A 19225-nucleotide genomic window follows, 5' to 3' on the forward strand; every position below is an offset into this window, starting at 1 on the left:
AAGTTCATGTCCATTGCACTGATGATGCCATCCAGCCATCTCATCCTCTGATGCCCTCTTCTCCTTCTGCCCTCAATCTTTCCCAGCATCAGGGACTTTTCCAATGAGTCAGCTGTTCATGCCAGATGATCAAAATACTGGAGTTTCAGCTTCAGCATCAGTCCTTCCAAGGAGTATTCAGGGTTGATTTCCCTTAAGACTGACTGGTTTGATCTCCTTGGGGGCATACTTTTGGGTAAAACTCTGTCAAGCTGGTTTTCATCTATTTGCCTGACACTGACCTCTCTTGTTGAGTATAATCTGTACTGCAAGATTTCCTCACTGTAGAGAAAAATATTTTTCAATGTGGCAAGTGGAGATGGCATGGAGCCTGGAGGCACACAGATTGGAGTCCAAATCCTGGCTATAAACTGTGTCCCTAACACCTTGGAACTGATCTTTGGTGATGTCACCTTTCAGATCTGGGTTTTCTCATTGGTAAGATGTGGACAAGCAGTAGTGCCCACCTTGGGACTGTGGTGTGGCCTGAATGAAACAAATTTCCTGTGTGATATCTGGCATGTAAGTACATGCTCATACCCTGTGATGAATGGATGGCTTTCTGAATCTGGCATCTTCTAATGGTGCAGAAGAAAAATTCTCATGCCTCCGGTGAAGGTAATGAAAATGACCAAGGATTCTGGGAGACCTTCTCTTTGAGGTGGCCTGAAATTTTGCGAAGTTTCTTCACTTGAAATGTCTACAGCCTGGTTTTTGCCAGCAGAGTCTCTGGAGCTGACCTTCCTGCAGGAGGATTCCAGGGGCAGGGAGACCTGGTTAGATGCAGAGACGGGAACCTGTCCTGTGGGGAGAGGAGGGATGGAAAGTGGGAGGAGGTGGAAGTGGGACATTTCTGTATGAAAGTCTGGAGAGGTCACTCTTTTGTGTGGTATCTGAGGATTGAACAAGTGGAAACAGGCTTAGGTTCATGCACCATGGAGGCGAAGGGTGGACTTAGAAGAAAATTCCTAGTGAGTTGGTTGTCTCATTTCCCTCCTGGGAGATTATTCCTAAAATTGAGGCAATTCTTGATAGTCTGGTTCAGGAGAAAACACAGTCATGAAGACCTCTCCATTGTTCTATTTTATTGCTTTCTAAAATAAACAGGGGGCTTCCCAGGTGACGCAGTGGTAAAAATCTGCCTTCCAGTACAGGAGATGAAAGAGGCGTGTGTTCGATCCCTGGGTCTGGAAGATCCCCTGGAGAAGGAAATGTCAACCTACTCTAGTAGCTCAGTCGGTAAAGAATCTGCCTGGAGTACAGGACGCCCAGGTTCAATTCCAGGATCAGAAAGATCTTCCAGAGAAGGAAATGGCAACCCTTTCAGTATTCTTGCCTGGAGAATCCCATGGACAGAGGAGCCTGGCAGGCTACAGTCCATGGGGTTGCAAGAGTTGGATAGGACTTAGCGACTAAACCACCACCACTAAAATAAACACGTCACAGAGGAATACAGTTTTGCAAAAGATTCAAACAATACATACATCAGTAAATAAAGTAAATGGTGAACACATTCTTGGTTCCCAAGTTACCTCTTTCATTCCTGCTACCTTCCAGAGGGATACCACTGTTCACAGTTTGATGTGTGTTCTTTCAGAATCTTGCCCATATATTTACATGTATATGTTGTTGTTTAGTTGCTAAGTTGTGTCTGACTCTTTGCGACCCCAAGGACTGTAGCCTGCCAGGTTCCTCTGTCCATATTTAAAATAGATATAAAGCTTTTAAGCATGATATTTGTATTGTTCTGTAACATATTTTTGTATGAAATATGTTTGAAGATCTTCCCATATTTTTTTTACATACAGACTGGCCTTAATTAAAAAAACACCTACAAGTTTAGTTCAGTTCAGTTCAGTCGCTCAATTGTGTCCGACTCTTTGTGACCCCATGAATCGCAGCACGCCAGGCCTCCCTGTCCATCACCAACTCCCAGAGTTCACTCAGACTCGCGTCCATTGAGTCAGTGATGCCATCCAGCCATCTCATCCTCTGTCGTCCCCTTCTCCTCCTGCCCCCAATCCCTCTCAGCATCAGAGTCTTTTCCAATGAGTCAACTCTTTGCATGAGGTGGCCAAAGTACTGGAGTTTCAGCTTTAGCATCATTCCTTCCAAAGAAATCCCAGGGCTGATCTCCTTCAGAATGGACTGGGTGGATCTCCTTGCAGTCCAAGGGACTCTCAAGAGTCTTCTCCAACACCACAGTTCAAAAGCATCAATTCTTCGGCGCTCAGCCTTCTTCACAGTCCAACTCTCACATCCATTCATGACTACTGGAAAAACCATAGCGTTGACTAGATGGACCTTAGTTGGCAAAGTAATGTCCCTGCTTTTGAATATGCTATCTAGGTTGCTCATAACTTTTCTTCCAAGGAGTAAGCGTCTTTTAATTTCACAATACAAATTATAATTTTAAACCACTTTTCATGACTATTTGGTGTATAGTCTAATTATATATGAAGTGGAGCATCATAAAAATTATTAATTAACCATTTAAATTTATTTTTTTTTTGCTGAATTGCCTATTCATAATTTTTGCCCCTTTTTATTTATATTGGGTGTTTGGTCTTTTATAATTGATTTTAGGTTATTACCTAAAGTATGAAGCAGGGCAAAGACTAAGAGAGTTTTGCCAAGAAAATGCACTGGTCATAGCAAACACCTTCTTCCAACAACACAAGAGAAGACTCTACACATGGACATCACCAGATGGTCAACACCGAAATCAAATTAATTATATTCTTTGCAGCCAAAGATGGAGAAGCTCTATACAGTCAACAAAAACAAGACCAGGAGCTGACTGTGGCTCAGAACATGAACTCCTTATTACCAAATTCAGACTCAAATTGAAGAAAATAGGGAAAACTGCTAGACCAGTCAGGTATGACCTAAATCAAATCCCTTATGATTATACAGTGGAAGTGAGAAATAGATTTAAGGGCCTAGATCTGATAGATAGAGTGCCTGATGAACTATGGAATGAGGTTCGTGACATTGTACAGGAGACAGGGATCAAGACCATCCCCATGGAAAAGAAATGCAAAAAAACAAAAAGGCTGTCTGGGGAGGCCTTACAAATAGCTGTGAAAAGAAGAGAAGTGAAAGCAAAGGAGAAAAGGAAAGATACAAGCATCTGAATGCAGAGTTCTAAAGAATAGCAAGAAGACATAAAGCCTTCTTCAGTGATCAATGCAAAGAAATAGAGGAAAACAACAGAATGGGAAAGACTAGAGATCTCTTCAAGAAAATTAGAGATACCAGGGAACATTTCATGAAAAGATGGGCTCGATAAAGAACAGAAATGGTATGGACGTAACAGAAGCAGAAGATATTAAGAAGAGGTGGCAAGAATACACGGAAGAACTGTACAAAAAAGATCTTCATGACCCAGATAATCATGATGATGTGATCACTCATCTAGAGCCAGACATCTTGGAATGTGAAGTCAAGTGGGCCTTAGAAAGCATCGCTACGAACAAAGCTAGTGGAGGTGATGGAATTCCAGTTGAGCTGTTTCAAATCCTGAAAGATGATGCTGTGAAAGTGCTGCACTCAGTATGCCAGCAAATTTTGAAAACTCAGCAGTGGCCACAGGACTGGAAAAGGTCAGTTTTCATTCCATTCCCAAAGAAAGGCAATGCCAAAGAATGCTCAAACTACCACACAATTGTATTCATCGGACATGCTAGTAAAGTAATGCTCAAAATTCTCCAAGCCAGGCTTCAGCAATATGTGAACCGTGAACTCCCTGATGTTCAAGCTGGTTTTAGGAGAGGCAGAGGAACCAGAGATCAAATTGCCAACATCCGCTGGATCATGGAAAAGCAAGAGAGTTCCAGAAAAACATCTATTTCTGCTTTCTTGACTATGCCAAAGCCTTTGACTGAGTGGATCACAATAAACTGTGGAAAATTCTGAAAGAGATGAGAATACCAGACCACCTAACCTGCCTCTTGAGAAATCTGTATGCAGGTCAGGAAGCAACAGTTAGAACTGGACATGGAACAACAGACTGGTTCCAAATAGGAAAAGGAGTACATCAAGGCTGTATATTGTCACCCTGCTTATTTAACTTCTATGCAGAGTCCATCATGAGAACGCTGGACTGGAAGAAACACAAGCTGGAATCAAGATTGACAGGAGAAATATTAATAACCTCAGATATGCAAATGACACCACCCTTATGGCAGAGAGTGAAGAGGAACTAAAAAGCCTCTTGATGAAAGTGAAAGAGGAGAGTGAAAAAGTTGGCTTAAAACTCAGCATTCAGAAAACTAAGATCATGGCATCCGGTCCCATCACTTCATGGGAAATAGATGGGGAAACAGTGGAAACAGTGTCAGACTTTATTTTTTTGGGCTCCAAAATCACTGCAGATGGTGAGTGCAGCCATGAAATTAAAAGACGCTTACTCCTTGGAAGAAAAGTTATGACCAACCTAGATAGCATATTCAAAAGCAGAGACATTATTTTGCCGACTAAGGTCTGGTCTAGTCAAGGCTATGGTTTTTCCTGTGGTCATGTATGGATGTGAGAGTTGGACTGTGAAGAAGGCCGAGCACCGAAGAATTGATGCTTTTGAACTGTGATGTTGGAGAAGACTCTTGAGAGTCCCTTGGACTGCAAGGAGATCCACCCAGTCCATTCTGAAGGAGATCAGCCCTGGGATTTCTTTTGGAAGGAATGATGCTAAAGCTGAAGCTCCAGTACTTTGGCCACCTCATGCAAAGAGTTGACTCACTGGAAAAGACTCTGATGCTGAGAGGGATTGGGGGCAGGAGGAGAAGGGGACGACAGAGGATGAGATGGCTGGATGGCATCATGGACTCGATGGACGTGAGTCTGAGTGAACTCTGGGAGTTGGTGATGGACAGGGAGGCCTGGCGTGCTGCGATTCATGGGGTTGCAAAGAGTCGGACACGACTGAGCAACTGAACTGAACTGAACTGAACCTAAAGTATAGACATTAATATTTTGTGTGTTATATATATTGCAAATATTTTCTCCCAACCTCTCATTTTTCTTGGTTTATAAGTCTTGCACAAATTGGTAAGTAGTTAAATCTGTCAGCTATGTTTTTTATGGCTTTCCAGTATTGTGTTTTGTTTAAGAAGCCCTTTCTCAGCCCAAGATTAAATTATTTTGTATTATCATGTAATATTTTAGCTTCTTTGGTGGTTCAGAGGGTAAAGAATCCTCCTGCAATGCAGGAGATCCAGGTTCAATCCCTGGGTTGGGAAGATGCCCTGGAGAAGAAAATGGCTACCTACTCTTAAAGTAGTGTTTCACGTTGGACATTTTGACACACCTGGAATTAATTTTGGCCAGTGATGTGAATATGTTAATTTGTTGTTAGAGCATGTTAAGGTTGTAGATGGACAAAGGCAAATACTGGCCAATATAATTCCAAACAACAAAGAAATATTTAGCTTTGAAACAAACTTCCCCATCCAATCCTCCTTTGAATGAATTGAATTTTTTATGACAAACTTATCTTATAAAAGTAGGACATATATTTGTCAGCTATTTAAATTTCTTCTTCTATGAATTACCTCTTTGTATCCTTTATCTATTCTTTTCTTCTATTGGGTTATCTTTTTCTTATTGGTTCGTAGGCAATCTTTTTATATAAAGACATAAACTGTTTGATTATTATCATGTTCCCAGTATTTTGGAAGTCCCAGTCTGTGATAATTATCTTAAATCACAATGCTTGTAGTCAATTTTTGTTCCATTCATTAATTTATTAATTCATTTTTGAGGAGCTGAACAATATAATGAGAAAGATGATGAATCTAGAAATAAAAAGATCTAGGTATGTGACTTGGCACGTCCACAAATTAACTTTTAGTGTAAGTCACTCAAGGTCTCTGTATTAGTGTTCTTGTGTGCAGGAGGAAGATATTGTGCCAAGCTCTAGGATCTCTGAATTTTATAGTTTTTATTATTCAGCTGCTGTGTTTGCAATGGCCTCATTTTTTGGACAAGGATAGGCAGATTCACATCCTGAATATTTTGTGCTCAAGTTCATATTAGTGATTCTGATTCCCTAGCAGATATGCTGACCTGAAAACTGGGAAGGTGAGTAGCAGCTGGAGAGCAGAAAGGCAGACAGTCCCCAGTCCCCAGAGATGACACAGAAGGCAGGGAGAAGCAGGGGATGGGAGACCTGATATCTTAGACAAGCCACTTTTCCCATCTTAGCCCCAGATGATGGTCTGGAAAGTGGGATCGAGGATGATGAGTGACTAGGGGTCTCTGAGCTTCCTGCCATCTCTGCTGTCCTGTGGTGGCTCAAGGAAGTGGCAGGCAGTGCTCCTGTGGCTGCTAGGCTGGCAGTTTGACCACTTCCCCTCCTCCCTCCCTGTGGGGCCACACGCCTCTCCCTCTCCCTCCCTAACGCACTGTGCCCAGCAGATTCTGTGTTAGGCACAGATCTGATCTGGCAGTTAGTGCTGCATCTGTCTGAACAACCTGAGAACAAGACTTCTCAACAACTTTTTAAAAACCTTAATAAAAATTCTAATTTCCCTACACTCTGTTAATTATTGTATATGCTCGTCGTAGAAAAAACAGAAGTTCATAAAGTAGGTAAAGCATCCTCGTATTTGGAGACATCTACTGTTAGCATTTTGCCACTGTTCCTTCTAGACCTTCCATGTGTTTTTTCTTTAGATATTGTATACACAATTTTGTATCCTGAATTTTTCACTTGTAGTGTAGTTGTTTCATCAGACATTCTCCATAAGCATCATTTATAGTCACTATATATCAGTAGGGTGGGACATTTTATTTTTAAAAAATGTCTTCTCACGTATATGAGCTTTTTGTCCCCGAAACAACACTGAAGAAGAGAAGGTGTGGTTATATCTATTGCGGAGAAAGACAGTGAAGCTCCAAGCAGTTACTACCATTTGCCCAGGTCACAGAGCTGGTCAGCTGCAAGGTGGAGCAAATCCGTAGCTGACATCTGCATTGGGCATTTACAGTTCGCTGTGTTTTCACACTTATTCACTTCTTCCCAATTCTGTAAGAAACGTGGCCAGGGATTACCATTCCCTTTCCTGACTGCTGGGAGAATTGAGTGACCCACTCTGAGGACACAGAACATCAGTGGTAGGACCCGGCCTGGACTCTCCTTTCCAGACTCAGATTTAGTGCTCTTGCATTCTCAGGTGAGGACTCTTTCCACTAAACTCCCAATGCAACAGGATATTTGAATGATGCTGGTTGGCAGCAAGATTTCAGAAATGAGAGGTCAAGGTTGTTGCTGGAAAGAAAACCAATCCTCTAATCAATCCAGACATCATTTATTTATAATTATAGAGGCTCAAAGAAGGTGCACGTCAGCAAGGCAGAGGAGGGGGAGGAAGCATCAGAACTCATCTCAGAAGGAGCTGAGGGTGTCCCGCTGCAGGGAGGGCTGGGCACGGGGAGGTTGGGAGGGGCGGGGATGGGTGCACACAACTGGTGGGAGGACCCAGCCTGGCAGATCCCCTGGGCCAACCGGATAGACCTTGGGGAGTGCTCCTTCCTCTGTCCTTTTGTGTTAGATTCTTTAAAAGAAATGTGCTTTAGCCACCTCACCCCTTTCTCTCCACGCCCGTGACTCCTCTGGGCAGAAATAACCTGAAGGAAACTGCTCTGTTGGCCAGAGCAAATGATGGTTTTGGTGTTTCTCCAGAAAGCACTGGTCTCAGCTTGATTTTCTAGAGCTGACCTGTCAGTCTGATTTTCCCTCAGCACTGAGACTGCTCAGTTCCCTGGCCTGGGCCCTCAGGAATGGGTACTGTAAGAGGTTGTCCCCTCCTAGCCCAATCACTGATCTCAGAACAGCAGATGGGCCTCAGGATGAAGTGGGAGGGGAGCACTGCCCTGGGGGCAGTCAGGCAGCCTGGGTTTCTGTCCAGCTCAGCCCTGCACACTGAGCGCTCTGGGACTATCTTTTCTGACAAGCCCTCAGTTTCTTTTTCATACTGTTCATGGGGTTCTCAAGGCAGGAATGCTGAAGCGGTTTGCCCTTCCCTTCTCCAGTGGACCATGTTTTGTCAGAACTCTCCATCATGACTCTTCCATCTTGGGTGGCCCTATACAACATGGCTCATAGTTTCATTAAGTTACACAAAGCTGGAATCATACAATCATTTTGTTTAGTCTTCTGTGATTGTGGTTTTCATTCTGCCTGCCCTCTAATAGATGAGGATAAGAGATCTGTGCAAGCTTCCTGATGGAGTTGGACCATAAAGAAGGCTGAGTGCCAAGGAATTGACGCTTTTGAACTGTGATGCTGGAGAAGACTCTTGAGAGTCCTTTGGACTGCAAGGAGATCAACCAGTCAATCGTAAATCAACCCTGAATATCCATTGGAAGGACTGATGCTGAAACTGAAGCTCTAAAACTTTGGCCACCTGATGGGAATGATTGACAGCAAGAAGAGTAGGGGGCGACAGAGGATGAGATGATTGGATGGCACCACTGACTCAATGGACATGAGTTTGAGCAAATTCCGGGAGATAGAACAGGGAAGCCTGGTGTGCTGCAGTCCATGGGGTCACAAAGTCAGAAATAACTGAGTGGCTGAACAACAATAGTTTCCTTATGTAAAAAACGAGGAGGTTGGAGTAGATGGTGTTCAGGGCCTGTGTTGGCTCTGGTGTTCCTTTATTCACCTGGAGATAGTATGTACAGCTTATAGGACAAGCATGTGGATTCTGGAGCCTGGGCTTGCATCCCACTCCATCATGAGCTGTCTGTCCACTGACTCGTTTGGAGCAAGTCACTCAACCTCTTATGCCTCTCTTTCCCCACCTATGCAATGGGATCGTCTTTTCCTCACTACATCGTTAAGTGGTCGAATTTGGTGAAACTCATGGAACAGTAAGTGCTTTTAAATGTCTTAAGTAAATACATATTACTGTTAAGTTCGAGGGAAGATCAGAGTGGGTCCTAGATTGCCCTGCTCTCTCAGACTAGGCGCACAGCTCGTGGTGTGTGTGCAGCCGGAGTTCAGGGTTGTTTCTTCCTGTCTGAGTACAGCTGAGATTCTGTAGAGCATCGTCACGTCACTCGGGAGCATCAGGATTGATCAGAGGATCTGCACTGCCAGCTCTTTTCCCAGAACATAATGCCAGTAACTATTTTAGATGCTTTCAAAGAGCCTGCGTCCTACATGCTTTGGTTGAATCCTCTCTCAACCCTGGAAGGCACTTGGTGGTGATATCCCGGAGCCCATGGGTAAAAGCAGAGACTCACAGGAGTGCATGGCTAGGAATGGTGGTGTGGGACCCAGCTTGCCCTGTCTGCTTCTGTGGCACAGGCCTGGAGCCGAGACCTTCTGTCCTCTGGGGGACCTGTGCTTGAGATCACCCTGCGGACCACAAAGGAGCTGAGGCTGGGAGGGGGACTGACTGTGTGCCAGGCCGAAGGTCTTGGGTGCCCTTAAAAACTGATTCTTACTGACCATATAGAAAAGGTATAGACTTATCATGCTTTTAAAATGCACTTCCCTTTTGTTGAACATTTGGGCTATTTTCCATTTTAAGATACTATGATATACCTATTAACCTAGTAGGAAATAATCATTTCAGAACTTGAGAAACAGTTTCATGTATATTGCTGATCGCTCCTTAAGTTGGTCCAGTTTTTCAAAAAAAATAATCCAGTAATATTTAAGAATTAGAAAACTTTTCCTACCCTTTGACCTGATAATTCTGCTTCTGAGAATATACCCCAAGGAAATAGCCTCAAAGAGAAAAAAGAAAGTAATTTGTACTTGCTTGCTCTTAGAAATACTATTTATAAAAATTGGAAGCAACCCAAATGCCTAGCCGTCAGGGTTTGGCTTAAAACCCATGGTATATTTACATTCTAAAATATGATAGAGCTGTTTAAACTGACAAATATGGGAACTATGTCAAGGCCTGGACAAATATGTACATTCAAAATAATGATAAGTGGAAAAAGAAGTAGTATTTTTTCTGATGACAATTATGCAAAACATAGACCAATATTTGTTCCATGAATTGACAAAGATTAGATGCAAGTCGGCTTCAATGTTAATAGTCATCAGATAGTTTAAACTTACGGTAAAAATGACTTCTTGCATACATGTAGATGAATAGAGCCAACGACATAATTTCCAGGGCTCATTGCTTAATGAAAATGTGGGGTACCTTGTTCAAAAATTACGAATTTCACAGGGAACGCTGCTCAACATTCTGTAACAATCTAAATGGGGAAAGGAATCTGAAAAAGAATAGATGCGTGTGTATGTGTAACTGAATCACTTTGCTGTACACCTGAAAGTAACACGGTACTGTTAATCAACTATATGCCAATATAAAGTTTAAACATTTTAAAAATGTTAAGTAAATAACTAAAACCACTTTGCAAAAAAAAAAAAAAAAAAGATGGTGACAACAGGGCTTTAAAACACGTGGAGTCCTGTGTCACCGCACTGGGTCGCTCCCTAGGTCTCCCGTGCTGCTTCCTCACATTTCATTCACTCGCCCACCCACTCCTTCATCAAGCATTTATTCCTTGCTCTGGGTGCAATGCTGGGTGATGAGGACACAGACAGAAAAAAACGCAGAAGCTTAGGTCCTCTCACAAAGACAAAGGAATACCTGATCCTTTAGTCCAATCTGTAATAGGTTTGGACTAAAGGTTTAGACAGCACAGAGGGGCAGTGGGACCTGGGGCTCTTCTGCAGCAGTGGACTGACACCTGAGTCAAGAGGAGGCAATGCCTTGATGAAAACAGTGAAGTGTACTGTGGCACCCAGAAAATATTTTGCTCTGAAAAGCCCGGGTAAGGATGGTGTGTTTGGGAGCAGCAAGCAGCAGCTTTGCAGAGCAATACCCCAAGATCCCTGGCTCAGAGGAAAAGAATCTGCCTGCCTATGCAGGAGACACAAGAGATGCGGGTTTGATCCCTGGGTTGGGAACATCCCGTGGAGAAGGAAATGGCAACCCACTCCAGTATTCTTGCCTGGAAAATCCCATGAACAGAGGAGACTGGCAGGCTACAAAGAGATGGCAAAGAGTCAGACATGACTGAGAAACTGAGGACACACACGCTCATCCCAAGCTCCACTGATGTGAAGACAAGTCAATGAAAGCCCCTAAGTCTTTGCCTGAAGCAACGCTGCCAAGCTAGCTATTTCCCATTTTGCGATTCTTTAGCTGAACATGTTACTTGCAGCTTGTTGTACCAGCCTACAGAATCTTTCAAGATGGACTCTGACACCTCTCCTGGCTCTGCACCGTCTCAAGCTGAATCTGCCTGCTAGCCATTTCCTTATCCCAGTGGTCAGTGGGCATGCTCATCAGTGTAGAGTTCGCACCTGATCTTGGAGCAGCTCGCCTGCCCTCCGCTGGAGCCTTCTGTAAGGTGTCCACAGGGCTTTATGAGAAGCTCTGTTGAATGTCTTCCTGACACCAGGACACGGTGATTTTCTCGCCTGTCACAAAGGAATCTTGAAAGTTGGGCAGTGTTGTTTTAGAAATCCCACTTGGTTTCTAGTGGGTTCTGCTTGCTGTTCTAAAAGTTCACAGACAGACTAGCTGGGGACACAAATTTCCCACCTCCCAGAAATTTCTACTTCGACCAACTCCTGAAAACTGGTTATTGTCCATAGTGAGCTTAGACACAGAAAAACACAGAGTTCCTTTCTTCCTCCACCCTCCACCCACATGCTTGCTGGACATCTAATCCCTGGCCCAAACTTCAGCACTGCTAGATAGATGCCTGGTGCCTGGTCTGGGGAACTCTGTGTTTCCCAGGATTCAAAATTCTATGTCCTTGACCACTGATTTCCCTCTAGGGGACTGATACAAGTGCCCAGGGAAACTGGAACCAGACAATGACCAAGGGACTCTTCAACTTCTCCTAGAGTTTTCAAATACCTAGAACCTTAACTACCCAGCTGAGTTCATGCTTACCACTCAGTTTTAAAAATTAATCGTATTTTTGTGGCACATATATACAATGGAGAAGGCTTCTCTGGTGGCTCAGATGCTAAAGAATCCACCTACAATGGAGGAAACCCAGGTGTGATCTCTGGGTTGGGAAGTCCTCTTGGAGAAGAGAATGGATATCCACTCCAATATTCTTGTCTGGAGAATTCCATAGACAGAGGAGCCTGGCAGGCTATAGTCCATGGGGTCGAAAAGAGTGGGACATGACTGAGCAACTAACATACACGCACATATTCAATGGAATATTATTTAGCCATAAAAGGGAACAAAATTGTGCCTTTTGCAGAGATGTGGATGGGCCTAGAGATTGTCATACAGAGTGAAGTAAGTAAGAAAGAAAAAAGCAGATAATGTGTGAAAAAGAAAGTGAAAGTCATTCAGTCATGTCCGACTCTTTGCAATTCTCCAGGCCAGAATACTGGAGTGGGTAGCCGTTCCCTTCTTCAGGGGATCTTCTCAACTCAGGGATCGACCCCAGGTCTCCCACATTGCAGGTGGATTCTTTACCAGCTGGGCCACCAGGGAAGCCCATATGTGGAATCTAGAAAAACGGTGTTGATGAACCTATTTGTGAAACGGAAATAGAGACAGAGATGTAGAGAACAAACGTGGGCATCAAGGGGGGATGGGATGAATTGGGAAATTGGGACTAATGTGTATACTGCTATGTATAAAACAGATAATTAGTGAGAACGCACTGTTGAGCACAGGGAACTCTGCTCAGTGCTCTGTGGCGACCTAAATGGGAAAAAGTCCAAAAAAGAGGGGATATGTGTATGTGTGTGGCTGATTCACTCTGCTGTACAGCAGAAACTGACATGACAGTCAAGCAACTATACCCAATAAAATTTTAAAAAGTTCATATTTTGTGGTTACATGTAAATAATTGTTAGAAAATATATGATTGAGAAAAAAAAATTACCCAATTCATATTACCCCAAAAGAGTCCTCATAAACAATCTGGGTAACCACTTTGTTCGTATCTCTATGTGCGTATATCGAGAGGAGTAGATGAAAAGGCACTTAAATTAATAGGGGAAATGATTTCACTAAGATGGAATCATACTGTGCATGGCATTTTTACTGAAAATGTATTAAATTTAATTGGAATTTTCAATAGGGCAGTAAGAAACTCAAGGAACTGACACAGAATTTTGAATATCAGATACATGTTTTCTCACCACATGAAGTATTTGTTTTTAAAATTGCCTTCAGAATGAAGAGACAATGTCATAAAGGTTAAAAGAGTTGAAGTTTTAAACAATTTGAGACACTATCTTGTGACTCTCTGTTATAAAAGATGAGGAAATTAGAACATTACTTGTTTCCTCTCACTTCTCCCACATCACATATTCAAAGCATTGTTTGTCCAAAGTAATTTGGACAAGTAATATTATTGTCCAAAGTAATAACATTGACTTTGTTCTATAACTGTAGTTTCTACTTAATCTTAACCTATGAACTGTGGGCTACTATGGCATGCTCACTGCTACTTGTTAGGTTTTTAACCACAAATTTTCTCTTTGAATTATTTCGATTTACTGTTTAGTTGGCTAAACTTATTGTCAAATGGTTTTTCTGAAGAGAGCTCCTTATACTACATCCATGATGTCTGTCTGTTGGTTGCTATTGTTGTTGTTCGTATTAAATGCAAGCGTGAAATGTTAAGTAGATATCACAGAGTCCAAGGAAATGACAGTTCAGTTTCCCCAAATGTCCTGCTGGTTATCTACTGGTTTTGAAGTTGTGGATTTCTCTTTTCAGAATGTAGTAGGCATTATTTCCTTGTCTTTAAGGTTGAGTGTGGCTCAGGAGAATTCGGAGGCACTTCCTCTTGGAGAGCTAACAGGCTCTACAAAGTTAACATGACCAAAACTGAACTCCTCCAAACTATCCCTCCTCCAGGGTTTCCTAGTACACCCAGTTGTCCAGGCCAAGTCCCTGGAGTCATCATTTCTCTTGCACCTCACTTTCAGTCCTTCAGCAAAAAAGGTGAGTCTACCTTCAAAATATACCCATAATTCTGACCGCTTATTTCTTCCACCGATTCTGTCCTGATATAAATCACCAGTCTCTCCCTTGCTCTATTGCAATCAGCTAATTGACTTCTTGCTTCTAACCTTTCTTGTTCTTTCTAGTCGCATCCCATTCTGTTCTGTCCTGCCCTTCCCCATGCAATCCTATCCTACTTTGTCCCTCCCACCCTATCCTATCCTACAGATAATTCACAGTACTCTTATCCTTTAGAATTAAATCATGCCACCTCCCCTGTTCTCAGCCCTCTAATGGTCTCCCATCACTTTAGAATAATTCCTATGAGACCTTATGAGCTCCTGTCCAGATAGCCTCTCTGCCACTGTTTTGGCCTATCACTCATCTACTCACTGTGTTCTAATCACCATCTTCTTGCTGTTCCTTGAATCATCATGTGTATTCCCACCTCCTGAGGAGGCACTTGCTCTTTTTTCTTTCTGGAGTGCTATACCCTCAGATGGCCTTGAGGACTTCCATGGTGGCTCAGATGGTAAAGAATCCATCTGCAATGCAGGAGACGAAGGAGATACAGGTTTGATCCCTGGGTTGGGAAGATCCCCTGGAGAAGGGAATGGCTACCCACTCCAGTACTCTTGCCTGGAGAATCCCATGGACAGAGGAGCCTGGTGGGCTACAGGGGGTCACAAAGAGTCTGACACAAGTGACCAAGGAACACTTTCACTTTCTTTCACAGATAGCCTTATGGCTTCTTCTTTACGTTCCTTCGTTCTCTCTGTTCAAGAATATCCTTATCTGAAATAGGAACTTCCCTGGTGGTCCAGTGGCTAAGACTCTGTACTCCCAATGCAGGGGATACAGGTTCTATCCCTGGTCAGGGAACTAGATCCTACATGCCGCAATGAAGACCTGATGTAGCCAAATAAATAAGTACATGTTAAAAGAAAAGCAACAGATTGAAAATGTATCCTTATCAGAAATACTCTTCTTGGCCACTTCTATAAAACAAAATTCTTTACTAATTTTTTTCCTCCATCTTGCCTCATCATTCTTCATATCTCTCACTCACGTTATGTGTTTTTATTGACTGACATTGTTTTCATTATCTCTTCTTGCTAGAATGTAAGCTCCATGGAATTCTGTTTTAGTCACCACTTCATCTCCGGCATCTGTGACAGTGCCTGGCACATTGTAGGTGCTTAATACAGGTTTATAAAATTCATGAATTAACAAATTAGTATTTTTCACTATAGCAAGTAACTTTTCTTCTTCCTAATGTGGCTGTGGTTCTTTATTTTTGAATTTCAGTAACTTTAGTAGAATGTTTTGGTGTAGATTGTTCTTCACAGATTTTTATTTCTTAGAACACTATGTACTTTTTCTTACATTCAGGCTTTTCAAAGAAGTTTCCTATGATCATATCTTTGAATGCTTCACCTGTTCAGCTAGATCTGTTCCCTTCTCCACAAACAGCAAATGTTGTTCACACTGGGTTTTCTTTGCCATTTGTATTTTTATTGTCTGATAATTTTACATCTTTATTCTTTTTCTCATTGTTTTGTAATTTCTTCTTTCCTGTCTGCCATGTTGTTGGCAATATTTTAGTTACATGGCTTCTATTTTTAATTCTTCTAATGCAGCTTTTATACCTGTGATATTCTAATTTTTCTCTTTTATTTCTATGCTGAATTCTGCCAACTTCCTTTGTTTTATTGTTTATAATCTCTTATTTGTTTTAAAAAATATTTTATTAGACTTAGCTTTTAAATATTACATTCGGTAAAATTCAGTCACTGTGGTGTATAGTTCTACAGATTTTTGGAAATGCGTGGAGTTGTACATTGATCACCATAATGAAAATACAGAATACTCCCATCACCCCACAAAATTCACTTGTGTTGTCCTTTTATAGTCAACTTCTCCCCTTTTGGAAACCAGTGAACTATTCTTCAACCTCATAGGTTTGCCTTTTTCAGAAAAATCATATAAATAAAAGCATATGTTTTACAACTTTTGGGTCTAGCTTCTTTCATTTAGCAAAACACATTTGAGATCCAGCCACATCATTTTGGATGTATCATGCATTACATTTTATTACTGAATAATACTCTCTTGTTTGAATGTACAGGTTTGTTTATCCAGTAACCGGCTGAAGGACATTTTGAGTTGTTCCCAATAATTGTGAATAAAGCTACTATAAAATTCACATAGTGGTTCTTATGTGAACATAAGTTCTCATTTTTCTTAGGTACATAACTAGTAGGTTATATATTAAGTATATATTTGACTTTATAAGAAAGTACTAAACTGATTTCCAAAGTGGCTGTAGCAACTGTCAGCCCGTCATGTATGAGAGTCCAGTTATTCCACATTCTTTCAAACACTTGCTATTGTCAGGATTTTTTATTTTAGCCATTCTAATAGATTCTAAAAAACCTCTTGATGAAAGTGAAAGAGGAGAGTGGAAAAGTTGGCTTAAAGCTTAACATTCAGAAAACTAAGATCATGGCATCTGGTCCCACCACTTCATGGGAAATAGATGGGAAACAGTGGAAACAGTGTCAGACTTTATTTTTGGGGGCTCCAAAATTACTGCAGATGGTGACTGCAGCCATGAAATTAAAAGACGTTTACTCCTTGGAAGGAAAGTTATGACCAACCTAGATAGCATATTGAAAAGCAGAGACGTTACTTTGCCAACAAATGTCCATCTAGTCAAGGCTATGGTTTTTCCAGTGGTCATGTATGGATGTGAGAGTTGGACTGTGAAGAAAGCTGAGGGCCGAAGAATTGATGCTTTTGAACTGTGATGTTGGAGAAGACTCTTGAGAGTCCCTTGGACTGCAAGGAGATCCAACCAGTCCATTCTGAAGGAGATCAGCCCTGGGATTTCTTTGGAAGGAATGAGTTGACTCATTGGAGAAGACTCTCATGCTGGGAGGGATTGGAGGCAGGAAGAGAAGGGGACAACAGAGGATGAGATGGCTGGATGGCATCACGGACTCAATGGATGTGAATCTGAGTGAACTCCGGGAGTTGGTGATGGACAGGGAGGCCTGGCGTGCTGCGATTCATGGGGTCTCAGGGTCAAACGCGACTGAGTAACTAAACTGAACTGAATAGATGTGTGGGGGTATCTACACATGTGGCAAATCCACACGTATTGTGGTTTTAATGAGCATTTCTTTAATGACTGGAGATGCTGAGCATCTTTTCATGTGCTTATTTTCTGTGCATACACCTTTTTTGGTGAAACATCTCTTCAAATCTTTTGTCCATTTTGGGAGAGGATTGCATTTTCTTACTGTTGCATTTTGAGTGTTCTTTATATATATACTGATGCAAGTTAAAGAACAAAGTCAAATATGTAATTTACAAATATTTTCTTTGTGTGTGTGATTTGTCTTTTCATTCTCTTAATAGTCTCCCTCACAGAGCATAAGTTTAAAATTTTGATGTTTAATTTGTTATTTAAAAAATAGATTTTGCTTTTGGTACCATCTCTGAGAATTTTTTGGCCTAATTCAAGATCATAAAGATTTTTCTTGCCAGTTTTCTCCTAGAAGTTTCACAGTTTTGTGTTTTACCTTCAGGGCTATGATAAGTTTTGAATTAATTTTTGCATGTGATGTGAGTGTGCATTAGGGTTCGAAGGTCACTTGCCTGGCACTGGGATATCAGGCCCTTCCCAGGGGGATGGAGCTTCTTCTAGGTGTCTGAGGATGGACAGAGAGAAGAAATGAGGTTTCCATGCCAAGCATTCTGAGGGGTGGGAGTGACCCTAAACCTCTCCCTTTTGGATATAATATTTGAAATGGGGACATTACCTCCAGAAAGCCTAGGTGTAGAGAAGACTTTTTAAGAAACGGGTGTGAGAAGAGGACTCCAGAAAGTGTTCATCTCGGAAAGCTGCTGTGGGTAAGAGAACTGATGGGCAGAAAGACCTGGGCTTTTAGAGGCATAACATTGAAAACACAATCCCACCCAGTGGTAGGGTCTATCTTTTACTGAATAGTTGCTCTGTGCCTGGAACATTGTATATATACTTTCTAATTCTTACAGCTACCTGGCAAGAGCAAGTTATTTTCATTATACCGATGAGGGAACCAAAGTTCAGAAAAGTTAAGTTATCTGAACATGGGCACATAACTATTGAATAAGAAAACTGGATTTCAGATCCAGATTGGACACTGAAGCTGATGCTCTATCTACTCCAAAATGCTATCTCCTGTGACTTGGGACTCAGGGCACAGTGGATAGAGGTAGACAGAGGCTGAGGCTGCACAAAGGTAGATTCCCATGAAGCCAAAGGGCAACTGACTCTTGGACTGTGACTGAGAGAACCCATGAAGTTGTTCTCCATAGGACGTTTTCTGAAAAAGAGCTTACAGCATCTCACCCAGGAGGAAATGAGGGCCAAGAACTGGACAAAATGGCCCCAGTGTCCACTGAGGAGACTCATGGATGGGGGCCCTGATGGCACCATCTGTGCCTGCTGTCCCAGATGCTTCCTCCAAGGATGGCTTGGCATTTTAAGGCCAGCCCCAGCCTGGGAAGTGTCTGGATGACTAGGCGGCAATAAAACACAAATTCTTGCCTGCCAGATGGGTACCTATGCCTCCCTCTGGCACCCCAGGTGGGGCATAGCTAGCAGAGACCGGGACCCATCACTGGCTGTCATCACTGTGGAGGATATCTAAGAGCCCTGTCAGGGAGCAGAAGGTGTCTACCCTGGAAGAGTGGCCTTGGCAGAGCACAGGAATTCTGGACCATTCTGTTGTTCTGCGTAAAGGTTTTCTTCCTTCTGCCAAACATGGAGACTCTTTGGCCTAGGTCGCTGAGCTATTCCTGGAAGGTAGGCAGCATGCCAGTGTTCCGGGCGGGCCTTGTTCTTGCTCTGTAAACAAATGCAGTGGAGCCACTGCCCAGCACCCCCAGGGACCAGCAGCCCACTGTGCCCCAAAGCAGGGCTCCCAAAGAGGTGAGGGCCAGAGGGGCAGAGACTTGGAGTCCCCCATGGCCAACTCTTGGTGGCCCCAGACAGAGGCAACACCACCCTTGTTTGCCCCTCACTGACAGAAATGGTCAAGGAAACTCCAGAGGCAGCCCTGGGGCCTTAGGCTCTTGAGCCTGGACAAGAGAATCTGAGGAAGCAGTCTGTGTGAGCTTGGCCAGCCCAGGCCTGACTGGAGGCGCAGGCTGACACTCCAAGAGAA

Source organism: Ovis aries, chromosome 1 (genome assembly GCF_016772045.2).
Source record: "Ovis aries strain OAR_USU_Benz2616 breed Rambouillet chromosome 1, ARS-UI_Ramb_v3.0, whole genome shotgun sequence".
Classification (NCBI taxonomy): Eukaryota; Metazoa; Chordata; class Mammalia; order Artiodactyla; family Bovidae; genus Ovis; species Ovis aries.